Source organism: Rhinolophus ferrumequinum, chromosome 23 (genome assembly GCF_004115265.2).
Source record: "Rhinolophus ferrumequinum isolate MPI-CBG mRhiFer1 chromosome 23, mRhiFer1_v1.p, whole genome shotgun sequence".
NCBI lineage: Eukaryota > Metazoa > Chordata > Mammalia > Chiroptera > Rhinolophidae > Rhinolophus > Rhinolophus ferrumequinum.
This window is the reverse complement of record NC_046306.1, coordinates 7,157,045-7,172,438: the sequence shown is the minus strand read 5'-3', so window position 1 is coordinate 7,172,438 and position 15,394 is coordinate 7,157,045. Positions and strand designations below refer to the sequence as shown.

The 15,394-nt window shown below is 45.5% G+C and overlaps 1 protein-coding gene across 4 annotated transcripts in view; it reads left to right on the top strand.

Moving 5' to 3' along the window:
• Positions 1 to 15,394, top strand: part of TSHZ2 (teashirt zinc finger homeobox 2) — a 424,584-nt gene that overhangs the window by 254,277 nt on the left and 154,913 nt on the right. Inside the window, exon 3 of one of the 4 annotated variants that reach the window (XM_033094751.1) lies at positions 14,328 to 14,346. The exons of the other annotated variants lie outside the window; for them this stretch is intronic. The gene's annotated coding sequence lies outside the window, so the exon portion shown is untranslated. Of the gene's footprint in view, positions 1 to 14,327; positions 14,347 to 15,394 lie in introns of those variants that run through there. 4 annotated transcript variants of the gene reach the window in all.

The following is a 15,394-nucleotide window of genomic DNA, read 5'->3' as shown; positions in this document are numbered from 1 at the left end:
CTACAAGTCATGCGTGTACATTTTTTTGGCACCCTTGGTATGTTTTTAAATGATCACAAAATAAGGTCACTATTATCTGGAACTCTAATTTCAGCCGGTATGCATGACGGCACAAATTGTACAAAATCACATGACATTTTAGAAAACATGGTCAGTATTTTGTGAAAATTTTGGATGATTCGCCGTATCTGTCTTCTCTATATGATGGCAATTTTGACCTGAATTTTCTTTCCTTCCTGGGAAATGGAAAAATGCTCTGCCAAATATTAAGTGCAACTTTTCATTAAAAATTCATTGGGAAATATTAAATGTGCATCCCTATTATAAGAAAGAAGTAATCTGAAATTATTTCAGTAGGTATTTTGTGTATACCTTTGAAAACCACATGCTCTTGAATAATAGAAATTAAACAAAGAGCAAATCAATGAGTCTAAAATGCATAAGGACTTGAAATTATAATCATTACATGTAATATAGCAGCACACCTAGCCTTGAAATTGGTGGCGGGAATGAATTCCAGTCCAATAAACTGCCACCTTTGTTGTGGAGGATTTTATAAAAACCTTTGTTCAAGGTGAACAGCACGTAAGGTTGCCAGATAAAATACAGAGTGTCCAGTTACATTTGAATTTCAGATAAATGACAATTAAGTTTTTAGGATAAGTATTCCCAGATATTGCATGGGCCGTATTTATACTAAAAAAAAAATATTCATTGTTTATCTGAGATTGAAATTCAATTCGGCATTCTGTATTTTTATTTGCTAAGTCTGGCAACCCTAACAACATGGATTACATGGCAATTTGGAAAAACAAAATGAGCTGGACTAATTTATTTTTCAATTACAGTTGACATACAATATGCTGTTGTTTCAGGTGTACAATATAGTGATTAGACATTTATATACTTACAAAGCGATCACCCTGATAAATCTATTACCTATCTGACACCACACAGTCATTTCAATATTATTGACTATATTCTTTGTGCTATACCCTACACCCCATGACTACTTTGTAACAACCGATTTGTACTTCTTAATCCCTTCCTATTTTTCACCCAGCCCCCTTCCCATCCCCTCCCATCTGACAACCATCAAAATGTTCTCTGTATGTATGAGTTTGTTTCTGTTTTGTTTGTTCATTTATCCTGTTCTCTAGATTTCACATTTCACATCAACTCAGTACAGTTTCGTCTAGGTCCATCCATGTCGTTGCAGATAGCAAGATTTCATTCTTTTTTATGGTTGAGTGATGTCCCATTGTCTATATGTACCACCTCCTCTTTATCCATTCATCCAGTGTTGGACGCCCAGGCTGCCTCCACACATTGGCCATTGTAAACAATGCTGCAGTGAACATGTGGATGCACACGTCCACTCGAAGTAGTGTTTTGGGTTTCTTCAGATAAATACCCTGAAGTGGGATTACTGGGTCCTTCTGTCTCATGTTATAGCTTTTGTTTTAAAGTCTATTTTGTGTGGTATAAGTATTGCTACCCTAGCTTTTTTTGGTTTTTTTTTTTCATTTTCATTTTCGTAAAATATCTTTTTCCATCCCTTTACTTTCAGCCTCTGTGTGCCTTTTGATCTGAAGTGAGTCTCTTGTAGGCATATGTAAGGGTCATGTTATCCACTTAGCGACCCTATGTCTTTTGATCAAAGCATTTAATCCACTTACATTGAAAGTAATTGTTCATAGATGTGTAGTTATTGTCATTTTAATTTTATATATTTTATTTTTTTTCTTCTTAAAGAATTCTCTAACATTTTTTGTAATGCTGGTTTGGTGGTAATAAATTTCTTCAGCTGTTTTTTTTTTGGTTGGTTGGTTGGTTTGTCTTTTTTGTTTTTTGTTTGTTTTGTTTTTGTCTGGGAACCTTTTTATCCTTCAATTCTAAATGATAACTTTGCTGGGTAGAGTAATCTTGGTTGGAGGTCCTGGCTTTTCATTACTTTGAATATTTCATGGCAATCCCCTCTGGCCTGCAAAGTTTCTGTTGAGAAATTAGCTGATAGTCTATGGGAGCTCCCTTGTAGGTAACTAACTGCTTTTCTCTTTTGATTTTAAGATTCTTTCTTTGTCTTTAACTTTTGACATTTTAATTATGATGTGTCTTGGTGTACACCTCTTTGGTTTTGTTTTGTTTGGGACTCCCCGTGTATCCTGGGCTTGTATTTCTATTTTCTTCACCAGGTTAGGGAAGTTTCCTGTCATTATTTCTTCAAATAGGTTTTCAATTCCTTGCTCTCTCTCTCTCTCTTCTCCTCTAGTATACCCCTGTGATGCAAATGTTGGTATGCTTGATGTAATCCCAGAGGCCCCTTAAACTATCCTCATTTGGGGGGATTCTTTTCACTGTTCTGATTGGGTGTTTCCTGCTACCTTATCTCCTAAATTGCTGATTTGATCCTCTGCTTCATCTAATCTGTAATGTATTCTTCATTTCAGTTATTCTTCGTTTCTGACTGGTTCTTTCTTATGTTTTCTATCTCCATTTTTATGTTTCCTATGTCTTTGTTGAAGTTCTCCCTGAGATCATTGAGCATCCTTATAACCAGTGTTTTGAATTCTGCACCTAGTAGATTGCTTGTATCCATTTTATTTAGTTCTTTTTATGGAGCTTTCTTCTGATCTTTCATTTGGAACATGTTTCTTTGTCTCCTCATTTTGGCTGCCTCCCTGTACTTGTTTCTATGTATAAGGTAGATCTACACTATGTCTTCCAGTCTGGGTAGAGCAGCCTTATGTAGTAGGTGTCCTGTGGGACCCAGTGGCACCATCTCCCCGGTCACCTGAGTTAGGTGCTCTAGGTATGTCCCTTGTATGGGTTGTGTGTGCCCTCCTGTTGTAGTTGAAGCTTGGTTGCTGTTTGTACAAGAGTGGGAGTTGGCCCTCAGGCTGATTGCTTGTTAGGACTGGCCATGACTACAGTGGAGGAGCTGCTCTATAGGGGCTGAACCTACAGAGTACAATTCCCTTTAGCAGGGCTCTGGTGCCTGCCCAGTCTGCTCTTTGGGTGTGTCATTTGTGGAGGTGGTTGGGTGGTATTCTGATGTGGTCTGAAGCTGGCCAACAGGTGTGTTGGTTCTGGGACCTTTTGGGAGGGGCTCTGGTGCAGACCCAAGTCAGCTGCTGCCTATGCCCTGCCCTGGGCCCTTGGTATGAGCTAGAAAGTAATATGCAGATAGTTGTCACTTGTGCTTGGCTTGGAGGTGCCTGGGAGAAGCTAAGCTGTGAACTGAGGCCAGCTGCCACTAGTTCTGGGCTTAAGGCTGCTTAGCAAGAGATACGGGGCACACCAAGGTCAGATGCTGCTTGTTTGGGGTTTGTGAACCTTTGAGAGAGTCTGCAGCATGAGGTAAGACAGGCTGTTTGTATGGAAAAGCCAGTGGAAGTGGTTTGAGTGGGCCTGCAAGTTGGGAGGGGCGGGGTCTTGGGGAAGCAAGTTGGGAGGGGCGGGGTCTCGGGGAAGCAAGTTGGGAGGGGCGGGGTCTCAGGGAAACACCAGGGTGGAGTCAACAGCATTAGTCAGGTGGATGGAGACTCAGATATGGCGGCTGCCTGCATCTGCCCGCTGAGAGCACAGAGGGCTCAACAAGGAAACAATGGATTCTGCCAGCACTTCTGTCTGGGAGAAGGCTGTCCCTCCAGGCCTCGCCCTGAGGCCAGACAACTCAGTTCCTCCCCATATGTCCCCGGAGCTTTTCGAGCTGCTGCCCCAGGACTGGAGCTCAGAGCAGTGAGTCCATCAGTGGGTAAGTCCATGCGCGGTTCCTTTAAGAGGATGCTAGCCGCCCTCCATCTCATTCAGGCACAGTCTCTGCTGGTTTTCACAGCCAAAAGTTATGGGGACTTCTCACCCTGGAATCCTGGGCTGGGGAGTCTGGTGTGGGGCTGTGGATGCCTCACTCCACAACTGAGATCTCCCTTCTGGCTTTTAACCAAGGCCCATGGGTGTGGGACCAGCCCATTCCCCATCTGTGCCCCTCCTACCAGTCTTGACATGGGCTTAGTTTATGTCCTTAGTTGTAGGACTTCTACTCAGCCAAACTTAAGATGATTCTCAATGTGATTGTTGCATAGGTTAGATGTAATTTTAATGTTGTCGTGAGAGGAGGCAAGCCCAGCATTTTCCTACTGTGCCATCTTGACTGGCTCCCAGTGACTATTTTGAAAGCTACCAATTTGTACTTCTTAATCCCTTCCTTTTTCACCCAGCCTTCCAAACCCCCTCCTGTCTGGCAAACATCAGTTCTCTGTATCTGTGAGTTTGTTTCTGTTTTGTTTGTTCATTTATTTTGTTTCTTAGATTCCATATATAAGTGAAATCACATGGTATTTGTCTTTGACTTATTTCACTTAGTGTAATACCTTCTAGGTCTATTCATGTTGTTGCAAATAGCAAGATTTAATTCTTGCTTACGGCTGAGTAATATTCCATTGTGTATATGTACCACGTCTTTATCCATTCATCTATTGATGGAAAATTAGGTTAATTCCATATCTTGGCTCTCGTAAATAATGCTGCAATGAACATAGGAATGCATGTATCTTTTTGAATTAGTGATTTCTTCAGATAAATACCCAGAAGTGAAATTGCTGAAGATTTAAAGTAGAAGTACTAAAAATAGTAGTTCTATTTTTAATGTTTTGAGGAACCTCCACTGTTATCCATAGTGGCTGCACCAATTTGCAATCCCACCAACAGTGCATGAGTGTTCCTGCAAGGATTCTCCACATCCTCACCAATACTTGTTGTTTGTTGATTTGTTGTTGATATGGGCTGGACTAATTAATGTCTGTAAGAGGCATCGACCATTTCTTCATCCATTAAATAAATCTTCCCTTCCTTCCTCCCTTCCTCTCTTCCTCCCGTTTTGACTTCCCTCCCTGCATCCCTTTCATCCTTCACAAATATCAGCTCTGCTTTTACAAAGCAGTAGCCCCTATTTAGCAATGAATATATAATGGTGAACCAGCAGTTGTGCTGGTTATACTAGCCAAATGGGCCGGGCCTGCGGCAGGCACTTCACAAACATTATTTCACTTTTTTCTCACGAATAGCCCTGTGAGGTAGAGGTTGATTCAGCCATTTACAAGAGAGGAAATGGAGGCAGAGAGAGTCTGCATGAGTGTCCCAAGTTCCCACAATCTGTGAACCTCACTCATTCATTATCACCGACCTAGAAAACCATCACTTCATGCCAAGCACTGTGCTAATCCCAGGGAATACGCCAGTGACCAGGACAGGAATCCACCTGTGACAGACTAGTGGCAGATACGTAGATGGGCAGTTCTGGGGTAAATGCTGAATGGAGCACGCAGGACGGCCTCTGCCCAGGAAGTGAGGAGGGGAATGGTGGTTTTAGGAGGCAGAGAGAGGTTAGGGGTGGAACTCTGGCTGCCACGGCTGTGGAGCTTGGGTTCAAACCCCAACTCATATACTCTCTCTGATGGGTCCTATTTCTGTGTCTCTAAAATGTGGACGTAGGAAAGTGGTGAGAATTAAGTACATGTTTGCAGTTCATTTCCATGAAGCCTGGCACATGGTTCACAAGGAAGGTTAGTGTAGACGGTCTCTACAGGCCCGGCCGCGTTCTTCAGCCGAACCGGAAGTATATGCAACTTGCAGAATCTTCCCAGGTTGAGCTAATTAATACACCTAGGCAGCTGCCCCCCTGGAAACCTCAACCTGCTACTTGATTATACTGATAGCAATGACAGCAAAACTACCATTTATTGGCCTCTTCCTATGAGGCAGGCGTGGTTATTCATATCATCCTGATTTTGCAAGAGTTCGTGATTTGTCAAGAAATACACAATAAATGGAGAGGGGGGATTCGAACCCAGGGCTGCCCAACACTCACCAACTTTCTTCAGCCTCTTGGTTTCTCCTCCACCTTGCCCAGTGGTTTCTGGATGCCACATCCAACAGCACAGAGAAAAGACTGTAAAATGTGACATAAGCATTGAGAGATAAGCAAGGGCTCTCGCCTTTGGCCTCTTGGAGGCTGCAGCTGTGAACCAAATAGTGCAGCTCAGGGGGGCTGGGACTGACCTGTCCCCCTGCTGCAGGATGAAGCAAAGTGTCCTCAGTCTCTTTGTGGTAATTTCCTTGTTCGGTCAGGTAATTATGCATTTACCATATAGTGCTAACCAAGAAATGACCCAAATTCTGGTGAAAATATATATTTAAGAAGTGTTTTGTTTTTTAATCCTCAGCCTGACATTCTGGAATTTGTTTTGGGGTAGCCAAACGAGAATTGGGAAACGGGCTCAGCTATGAGACTACAGCATTTCTAATGCAGCAGGAAACAAATGTGTCGTCTCTCTGAACATTCTCATTTTTCCCCAGCGATTGGCTTAACTCCTTTTGCGCATCAGCAAATCTCCGTCTCAGTTGCACTTTCCCCCCTCATTTGGACTTCTGAATGCTCAATCCTGACGTGGATAATTTGGTGCTTTAATATAGAGTAACATTATTTTTCATTTACTCCAATCTGCCATCAGTATCATCTTTTCATTTAACCAGATGCAATTCTTTTTTTTTTCTTTCGCTAAATTGAAAATCCATGAGCGACAGGGAGTGCAATGTTTTAATTAGCTCATATTTTTTATATGGATTTATGTCTTTAAAATACATTTGTGCAATTCTTCAGCTAAATTAAAAACGTCTTTCTGTGAAAGTGAGAAGGGGAAAATAAAGAGCTAGATTGTGTCATTAGCTTAGGTAGATACAGACGGAGGGTAGGACCTAGTGGAGGGGTACCCACCATCACTGGAGCTCGGGCCTGGCCTGCTTTTGAACTTGCCCTTCATTTAAAGGAGTCTTTCTCTATAACGATGTCTCAGAAATGGCTTCAGGAGGGATTTTTTTAAGGCCTCTAGTAAGTAAACAAGCAGTTACCTTCAACGAACTAATTTGAAACCGAACCCACCGCTGAACAAAACAGGAAAAAAAAAAAAAAAAAAAAAAGTGATAATGATAAACAGTTTTCTCCTGCATTTCTCTCTTTGTCTTTTTTTTTTTTTTTAACAATCAAGTTTAAAGCTTTCCACGGTGCTTTTTTTTCTATGTTATAGGAGACAAGTGACATTCCGTGGTAAATGGGAGAAAAAGCCATGCAGAACTGAAATCTCTCTAATGCATTGACACTAACTTGCCCTCCATTGTTGGGAATGAGCAGGAGCTCATGATTGTTCATCAAACGGCTCCTAATGCAGTTAAAGCATTCAGCTATAATTTCTCCTTGCATTTATAATTACTGTCATAGACTGCACACCTCGGTGAGCAGATTAAAGCTATAAACTATTTAGCCGCGGCTCGAAGACGAGGAACTTGATTTGTCTGGCAGGAGTTATTTGTTAGGGAGCTTGACACTTCACATAAAAATGACTCAACTTGATGAAGAACAATGCAGTTTTAGCAATGCAGGATTTTAAATCAGTCCCGACACCACGCCCTGCAAGAATCGCGGGGCAGTTTGTTAAATGACAGGCAGGCCGAGGAGATAAGGGAGTGAATGCGTTCAGGGAACCAAAGCAGGAGAGGAGCTGCTGGGCTGTCTTTCCTGACTTTTTCCTCAGGAGGAGCAGGAGTTGGTGGAAACTCGGTGCATGTCATGTGCTCTTGTTAAGTCCAGTGTGAACGTTACGGGAGGCTCGCCTGGCCGAAAACGGAGGCCAGGAGGCCAAGGCACACGTCCCATTTGACATTCAGGGGTTTTAGAGAACTTTGTGCTCCAGCTGAGACCACTCACTCCCCAAAGCCCAGGCAGCCAGGGCTATGTGGGAAGTGGTGGTGTTGGTGGTGGTTCTTCCTGAATGCTCTTTATTTGTTTATTTCTTTGTGCTTTACTCATAGGCGGCATATGGTATACTCAGGCAGAAAGGGCATTCCTATTGGGCTAATCTTCTAGGGATGCTGTGAAAACAAAAACAGGCATCGGTGTGCAGATCGATAAGAGAGCCCGGTACTGCCTGAGTGGCAGCAGGTGTGGCTGCCTTCCTCCCGCCTCGGTCTGTGTTGGGGATTCAGTAGTAGAGCATACGGGCCACTCTCAGCCCTGGACCCGGCCCCCAAGGCAAGTGCCTGCGACCGTCACTCTCCTCTCTCTATTTTCCACCTGATCACCTGCTTCCAATCATCCCCTTTCGTTTGCTTGAGGCTTACGTCAAGATGTGAGATGGGTTGTGCCAGTTTGTTTGAAGAAATACGGAGAGACTGTGAGTACTGATTTAACTAAAACAACTCTGGTGGGGGAAAAAGGGACGTATCAGGTGGCGTTTGGGTGCCCTGGAGAAACGATGGAATACAGCACTCCCTGGATTTCTTTCCCTCTGACTTTCCCTTGCTCTCTCTGCCACCAGCTACCTTGAAAACGGCCACTCGTACAGTCCGGGGCTGTGCCCTGCTGGTAAAGTCTGCCCTGGAGTTTTCAATGCAGGTGATGGTGATGGTAGCAGTGACAGTGATTAAATGTGGGGGGGGGGGAATTAAGTGCTTAAAACAGAGCCTGACACACACTAATGTCCTCGCTGTCATTAATATTGACAGAGCGTTAGCATTCACGGAGCATTTAGTGTCCCAGCTATTGTGCTGGGCCCTAGACATACACGTGTTCATATAATCTCAGTTCATCTTAACTCTAAACTTTCTGTGAAGAAGCAGCTGTGATTACACCAGCTTCCAGGTGACGAAACCAGCCCTCAGAGAGGTGAAATGACCAGCAAGATCACACAGCAAGGAAGTGGCAGACCTGGAAATCAATTGTGGACAGAAGAATGATTTACCTCCAGCCGGGATTTTGGCCCCCAATTCTCCCAGCAGCTTTCTGGCATCCCTCGGCTTCGGTTCTGCTGGGTGCTACACCAAAGTGTGAGACGTGAACCCTGTCCACAAGTTGTTTGCATGGGATAGAAGACGGATGGGCAAAACGAAAATGTTTAACTATCCTAAGAGCCCAAATCTTTGGCATAGACAACTGTCTACCACTTGGGCCCTCCAGCAAATTGGCACTTACAATGTGCATGGCTTTATCTGGTAATTTTTCATCTATGGAGAAAAAAAATATGTTTCAGGTTATGTTATTTTCAATGCTGCATTACTCAATTTCACAGTCAGATAATTCTCTTTTTGTTCACCCAAGGATTTTGTCATGTTTCATTGTTTATGGCTCTCTCCTCCCCGGCCCCATATTTGCTGTAGCCTCCACTTCCCCCTTTGCTGCCTTCCTGTAGAGTCTCTGGTATGCAGTAACCATGGTGATGGGTCCACACTGGATAGTGTTTGCTCTGGCTTAGAAGTCAAAACACCCATCAGGATCTCGTCATCCCAGAAATGTAAGAGGATGAAAAGTGGGAAGACTTTGGACGTGGAAGAAAGACCTGTCATGAAGTCTCGGGAGATGGGGACTTCTAGAAATCTGAGGAAGGAAGTGTATGGCCGCTAGGCTCGGTAGGGAAGAGCTTGGCCCCGGGAACTGTGGAGGCCCAGCCTAGGGGCTGGCTCTCTACTTCCCAACTGAGAGACCGAGGGTAACTCACGTCACCTGCCTGATCTCCGTCAAGTGACTGCATGAAGACCGGCCTCACATAGCGCTATCAGGATAAAATGAAAGAAAACCTACCGAGTCCCCTCCTCATGCAGTATCAGGCGCGTGGATACCCTCCATCAAAGACAGCCTCTCCTAATTGTTGAAACACAGCCCACCTAGAATCGAGGTGGGTTGAACGTGTCTAACAATGTTAATAATGCAACAACAGCAATTCTGATGTGCTGGGACCAAGTCGCATTTCCTGCCTCAGGAACCTCCACTTGGGAAAAGCAAACATGTTCGTTAAACAGTCCACGTTACAGGCTGAGGCTGTGGCGGGTGCTGCAACGGAGCGTGAGCCGCACGGGGCTGGTCCTGCCCTCAGAAGGCTGACCGTCCATCACAGAGGAAAAACACGGCACCCAAGGCTTAGGCTGTGCTCAGCGCTATTGCAGGGAATGTACTGGGCCAGCGGGAGACGAGGGGGCTCACAGAAGTCTGACCAAACAAGCAGAGGTCTGGTCTGAGTCTGGAGCAACGCAGAGGAGCCAGCCAGGGGGAGGAGGAGGGGAAGAGCCCTGTGGAGAGAAGAAATGGCGAGAGGAAAGCCTCGCAGTGAAGGGAGCAGATGGGTCATTCCAGAACATGCACATCATTCAGCACAATTGGAGCCCCACTTGGGGAAAAGATGGCAGGGAGAGGAGACGAAGTCGGCAGGGAGGTCGATGGCTGTACACACGGTGGGTAATCTTTGTCTCTTGAGCTTCGTGGAGACAGATGTTAATAAAGCCTTGCTTTGAACATTCGAAAGAAAGTTGAACATTCTTTCCGTAAAGTTGACACTGTAGGTCTGGGGAGTGGTGGAGCACTGGACTTTCACCTGAGCCTCCCGTTTACTGGATGTGAAGTCGGTGCCCACCGCTAACCTCCAGGAGGGCAGGGGTTAGCGCCCATACACAGTCTCTAAATACTGGAAGCCGGACAGGAAGGAGGGAGGACGACAGGGAGGACGGAGGGGAGGAAGGAAGGGAGGAAGGAAGAAGGCTAGCTATCCAGGAGGTGATCATAACTTCCTTTTGACATTCTCCATGTGCTCAATGACGGTAACACCTATGTCACTCATCAGTGAGGCAGATCAAGTAGGTAAAGCACAGCGCCCAGCACATAAGAGAAACCCCAAGTGAAGGAATCTTCCAGCTTTGCACAGCCCAGAGAAGTATGAGGAAGTGAGAACAGGCCTCCATGAGCTGCCCAGGGGACTCCCGCTGCCACGAGGTTTGGGCTTCTGAGTTCAGAAATGTACTTTCTGAGGCGCAGGTGCCCATAGGAGCAGAGCAGGTGGCTGAACGGAGCCACTCTGCATTTTCTGTGGCAGGCAGACCAGGGACCTTCATTTAATCATCCTTTCATTCCTACTCTTGGAGAACCAGCTTCCTGCCAGGCTCTGTTCTAAGCGAAGAGGAGCCCAGACCTTACCTTCTAATCCAAGGACAGGCTGATAGTAATACAAACGGCTAACATTTATTGAGCACATAAATAAAAGGGAATAATTTCTAAGAATGAGGGGCTGCCAAGGAAATACAGGATCCTGTAAGGAACGACAGTAGGGCCACCCACTTTAAATAGGGGTGTCAGGGAAAGAGAACGAGGTTGAGAAGGAGCCAGTCATGTGACAAATTGGGGGCATTGGTGTGTTCGATTCAGAGAAAGGCCAGAGAGGTGGCAGCTGGTGCGAGGGGCAGGACATGAGTCAGGTGACAGGGAGAGGAGCCTGGGGCAAACCAGGGCTCTGGTAGAACATCCTAAGAACTTGGGGGTTTTTCCCCCTAAGTCTAGTGGGAAGCAATTAAGGGGTTTCAACAGGCCAGCGGCATGATCTACTTTGGGAGAAGATCACTCTGGCTACTGAGTGAGGAGTGAATGAGAAGGGCCAAGAGGAGAGAGGAGACTGGGGGAAGGCCTGGGGAAAGACAGTGGTGGGCTGACTGCACCGGAGCCAGGGACCGCAGACAGGACTAGTGGCTCCAAGGGGGCTCCAGGTCGCTCAGAACCACGCTTGTGCAGGAAGGAGAAGGGATGTCAGACAAAGAAGACATGTAGAGCTTTAGGACAAATTCTGCCGACTTCTAGAATGGGCTCTAGACACAGCTGCTCTTTCTGCATCTCCCCTGGACCTCCCCCAACTCCAAAGCTTGCCCTTTCTTCTGTTTCCCAAGAAGAATCCCTTTTGATCAAAGTAAACCACTCCTTTTATGCTTCTCCAGGACTTTGGAAGTATACAGCAAAAGGTCCCCGCTGTGCTCACCTTCCTATTTTCCAGTCCTAATTTAGCTCCTCTCTCCGTTCTGTGATTCTACCCCCCCTCCTCTGAGCCTCACCACTAGGTGGTCCTGACTTCGGCAGAAGATTTACTGGCAGGATGACACGGAGGAACACATTGTGTTTTTTTCCCAAGATGATTTAATGACCTTTTTGGCATCCCCGTGACTGCTGAAATCTTCCGTAATTATTCAGTTTGGCGGCAGAGAGTTCTGTTGATCAGAGGAAGGCTGGTGTGGATGTCAAATGTCAATAAATTTGCAATCCATAATTGTAACCACTCGATGCCAGCGCAGGCCGGGAGACGACTTGGTCACAAGGCCATGAGTGGTTCAACCAACACAAGCACCGAAGTTTCTCAAGTGTTACACGTGCAAAAACATCACCCTGTCTTCCCTTCGTGCATCAGCTCGTTTTCTCTCTGCCTGCCTTCCCCCCTGCCGGCCCCCCCCCATATTTATGTCATCGCATTATTTCCTCCCCTGGAGAGGGGCATGCTTCACACTCTATTGTCCAGTCTTCTGGTTCCATCTCCACCCAGAACCAGTGATGCTGGCAACACAGCCACATGTCCCCTAGAGAAGGGCCATAAGTTCTTTTTGGTCTTGCTGTTCAGGTCTGTTTGGCTCCTGCTGGAGACCAAGCATTGATTTTGTTCTGCTTTGCTTGCTTTGCGACAGCATGGTTTATACTGGAAAAGTCTGTGTCAGGAATTAGAGACTGTTCCTAACAATGGGGAAAATTCCCTACTATAAACACACCGTTTGTGCCCTTGCACTTTGACACGTGCAAGTGAACTGGAAGATGCTAGCAAAGCTCTGAAGTCATGGAAACGTGTGACAGAGGCATCTGCTTAATAACTCATCTAATTCCTTGAGCTCACCTTATCAAGTTTTAACCTCCGAGTCTCTAAGTTCCTAGTTCAAAAATGCAGAGTCTCCTCTGTCCTCGTGTTAATTTTTAAATTATATATCATTGTAGCGAGGCCCTGGTGGTGAATATGATGGGCCATTTTCGCATCTGAAATGGGGAATTACAACTGAACATTAGCGATCGCTTATAAATCACTAGAGCAAAGTGATATCTGTGCCCACGTGATATGAACTGGAAGGAAACGCAGTGCACGAAAGAGGGGACCGGGAAGGAGGGTGGTGATTTTCAAGATAGGAAATTGCAAGCTGAAGATCACAAATTCCTCAGTGTGTGCTGAGCAATTCCCAGGATCCCAGGGGACCTGAGGTGAGGTTTGTCTGAAGCTGGGACTCTGCTCTTTGGCTGCCTTTCATCTTTCTTGCAAATATTTATTCATTCATTCATTCATTCATTCACTTTTCAGTCACAGTTGACATTCGATATTATTTTATAGCAGTTTCAGGGGTACAGCACAATTAGGTTAGGACAGATATTTTTCCCTTGGCGATCGGGGAATGTGTTCCATGGCTCAGTAGGAATGAGCAGAAGGGCAACAGGACATGACAATCCGAGGCAGCATCTCTGCCAGGCCACCAGAATGTGAGCCCGGCACTGGTCTTGGGAAAATGGGGGCTGGGTGGCAACGCCCCCCCTGGCTGCAGAGCACTGGAGAGGTCTGTGGGTCAGGCTGTCTGGGCTTGAATCCAGGTTCCACTACTCCCTAGCAGGAAGAGCAAATGTCCTCAACTCTCTAAGGCACAGTTTCTTCATCTCTAGAATGGGCATCAGGGGTGAAAGAGAGAATCCAGGTGGTGTTTTAGGGCGATGCTTCTCAAGTTTGGGCATCAGACTCACCTGGAGGGCTTGTTAAAACCCAGAGCATCCGATTCAGTAGGCTTGGGGGGGGGGGGCAGAGAATTTGCATTTCTAATAAGTTCCCAGGTGATAACGTGATGCTGATCCGGGAACCGCCTCTGAGAACCGCTGCTGTGGGCACAGGACCTGGCGTGTGGTACGGGCTCTAAAACGTCTGCTCTTACTAGATTTCATTCAGTCTTTGCCCCGTCTGATGTTCTCTGTCCTGTATGATGCTGAAGCATAGAGGAAACAAGAGAAGACAGAAAGCTAGGAGAGCAGTAGGTGGCCTGGACATTGGCAGGACTCCACGGAGACCATGTAAAGGAACAGGCAATCTCAGCTCAGTTGTGTCAGGAGGAGGGTCCCATCTGAAGAGCCTTGATTGGCAGTCAAGGGAATAGGCCTTCTCTTGACTTAACTCTGAAAAGATGGGACGGAAAATTCTGTTGGAAGTCATACTTAAAGCTGTTCAGCATGTTAGCTCTGAATTGCTGGTCAAAATCTCGTGTTTATAACTGACTGCAAACTAAGTCAAAATTAATTTAGCCAAACAGGGAATCCATCTGCTCATCCAAGGCTGGAGTTGGTTTCCTACACAGATGAATCCTAGGTTCAAAGGATATAGGTCATCGTAGGTCATCAGAATTTGTCTTTCCCCGTCTTTCAGCTCAGATTTCCCCTGCGTTGCCTTACTTTTCAGGCAAATGGCAAGACTGGGTGGACCAGCTCCTGGGTTACACCCTACCAGCTAAGGAGTCCAGTGGAAAGAATGCCTATTTCTCAAGACTGCCGGTCAAATGTGGAGTCACGTACTCTTGAAGCAATGCCTGTGGCTAGAAGGATGGATGGTCTCTTCAGACTGGCTCAGACACACACTCCGGGAAGCAGTCGGTGGAGTTTGCACTTTACCACTTGGGCTGAGATTGGTCTGCCCACAGGGGTCGTGGTACCGTGTCTTTTTGGTGGGGAGAAATGAGCCTGAATCCAATTCGTCTTCTTCAAACTTAACCTAGACCATCTTTCCACTCCTCTGACATCTGCTAACTTTTCTGATTCTGAAATGACAGTGAGTGGCCCTGCTCTTCTCCTGGTACCCCAGAGTAGGATTTATGGACCCTCGTCTTTCTGTCATCTCTCCCCTACTCTCTATTTCATGACTAGCTTTTCTGGACTGGACCTCCATGGTGCTTCTCCCCCTTCATCCTTCCGCTCTGTGGAAGCACACCCTAGCTCTCACAAGAGCTGGTGCAGTGGTCACTCTTAGACTTTTCATCTCTGTTTACTACTCTGCTCCAGCTTGCCCAGCACAAAACTACCAGATTAAAAGTCGTAATTCAAAGCTCATACCACGATGAGAAGAGCTCTCATTTCATGAGTGTTTATCCTACCTCGGGGACTTCAAATATAGTTTTTCTGATCCTGATATTAACCATTTTCATCATTTAAACCTCAACTTAAACATCAGCTTCTTTAAGGACACTTCCTTAAAAAAATCTAAGTCAGGAGTCATCAAGTATTTTCTATAAAAAGCCAAATAGTAAATATTTTCAGGGTTGTGGCCACACCATCTATGGCACCACTGTTCAATCTGCCATTGTCCCATAAAAGCAGCCATAGGTCATATGTAAATGCATGGGTGGGGCTGTGTGCCAATAAAACTTTATCAACGGACACTGAAATTTGAATTTCATGTCATTTTCATGTCATAGAATATTCTTTTCTTTAACTTTTTTCAACCATTTAAAAATGCAAATCATTAGTTTATAG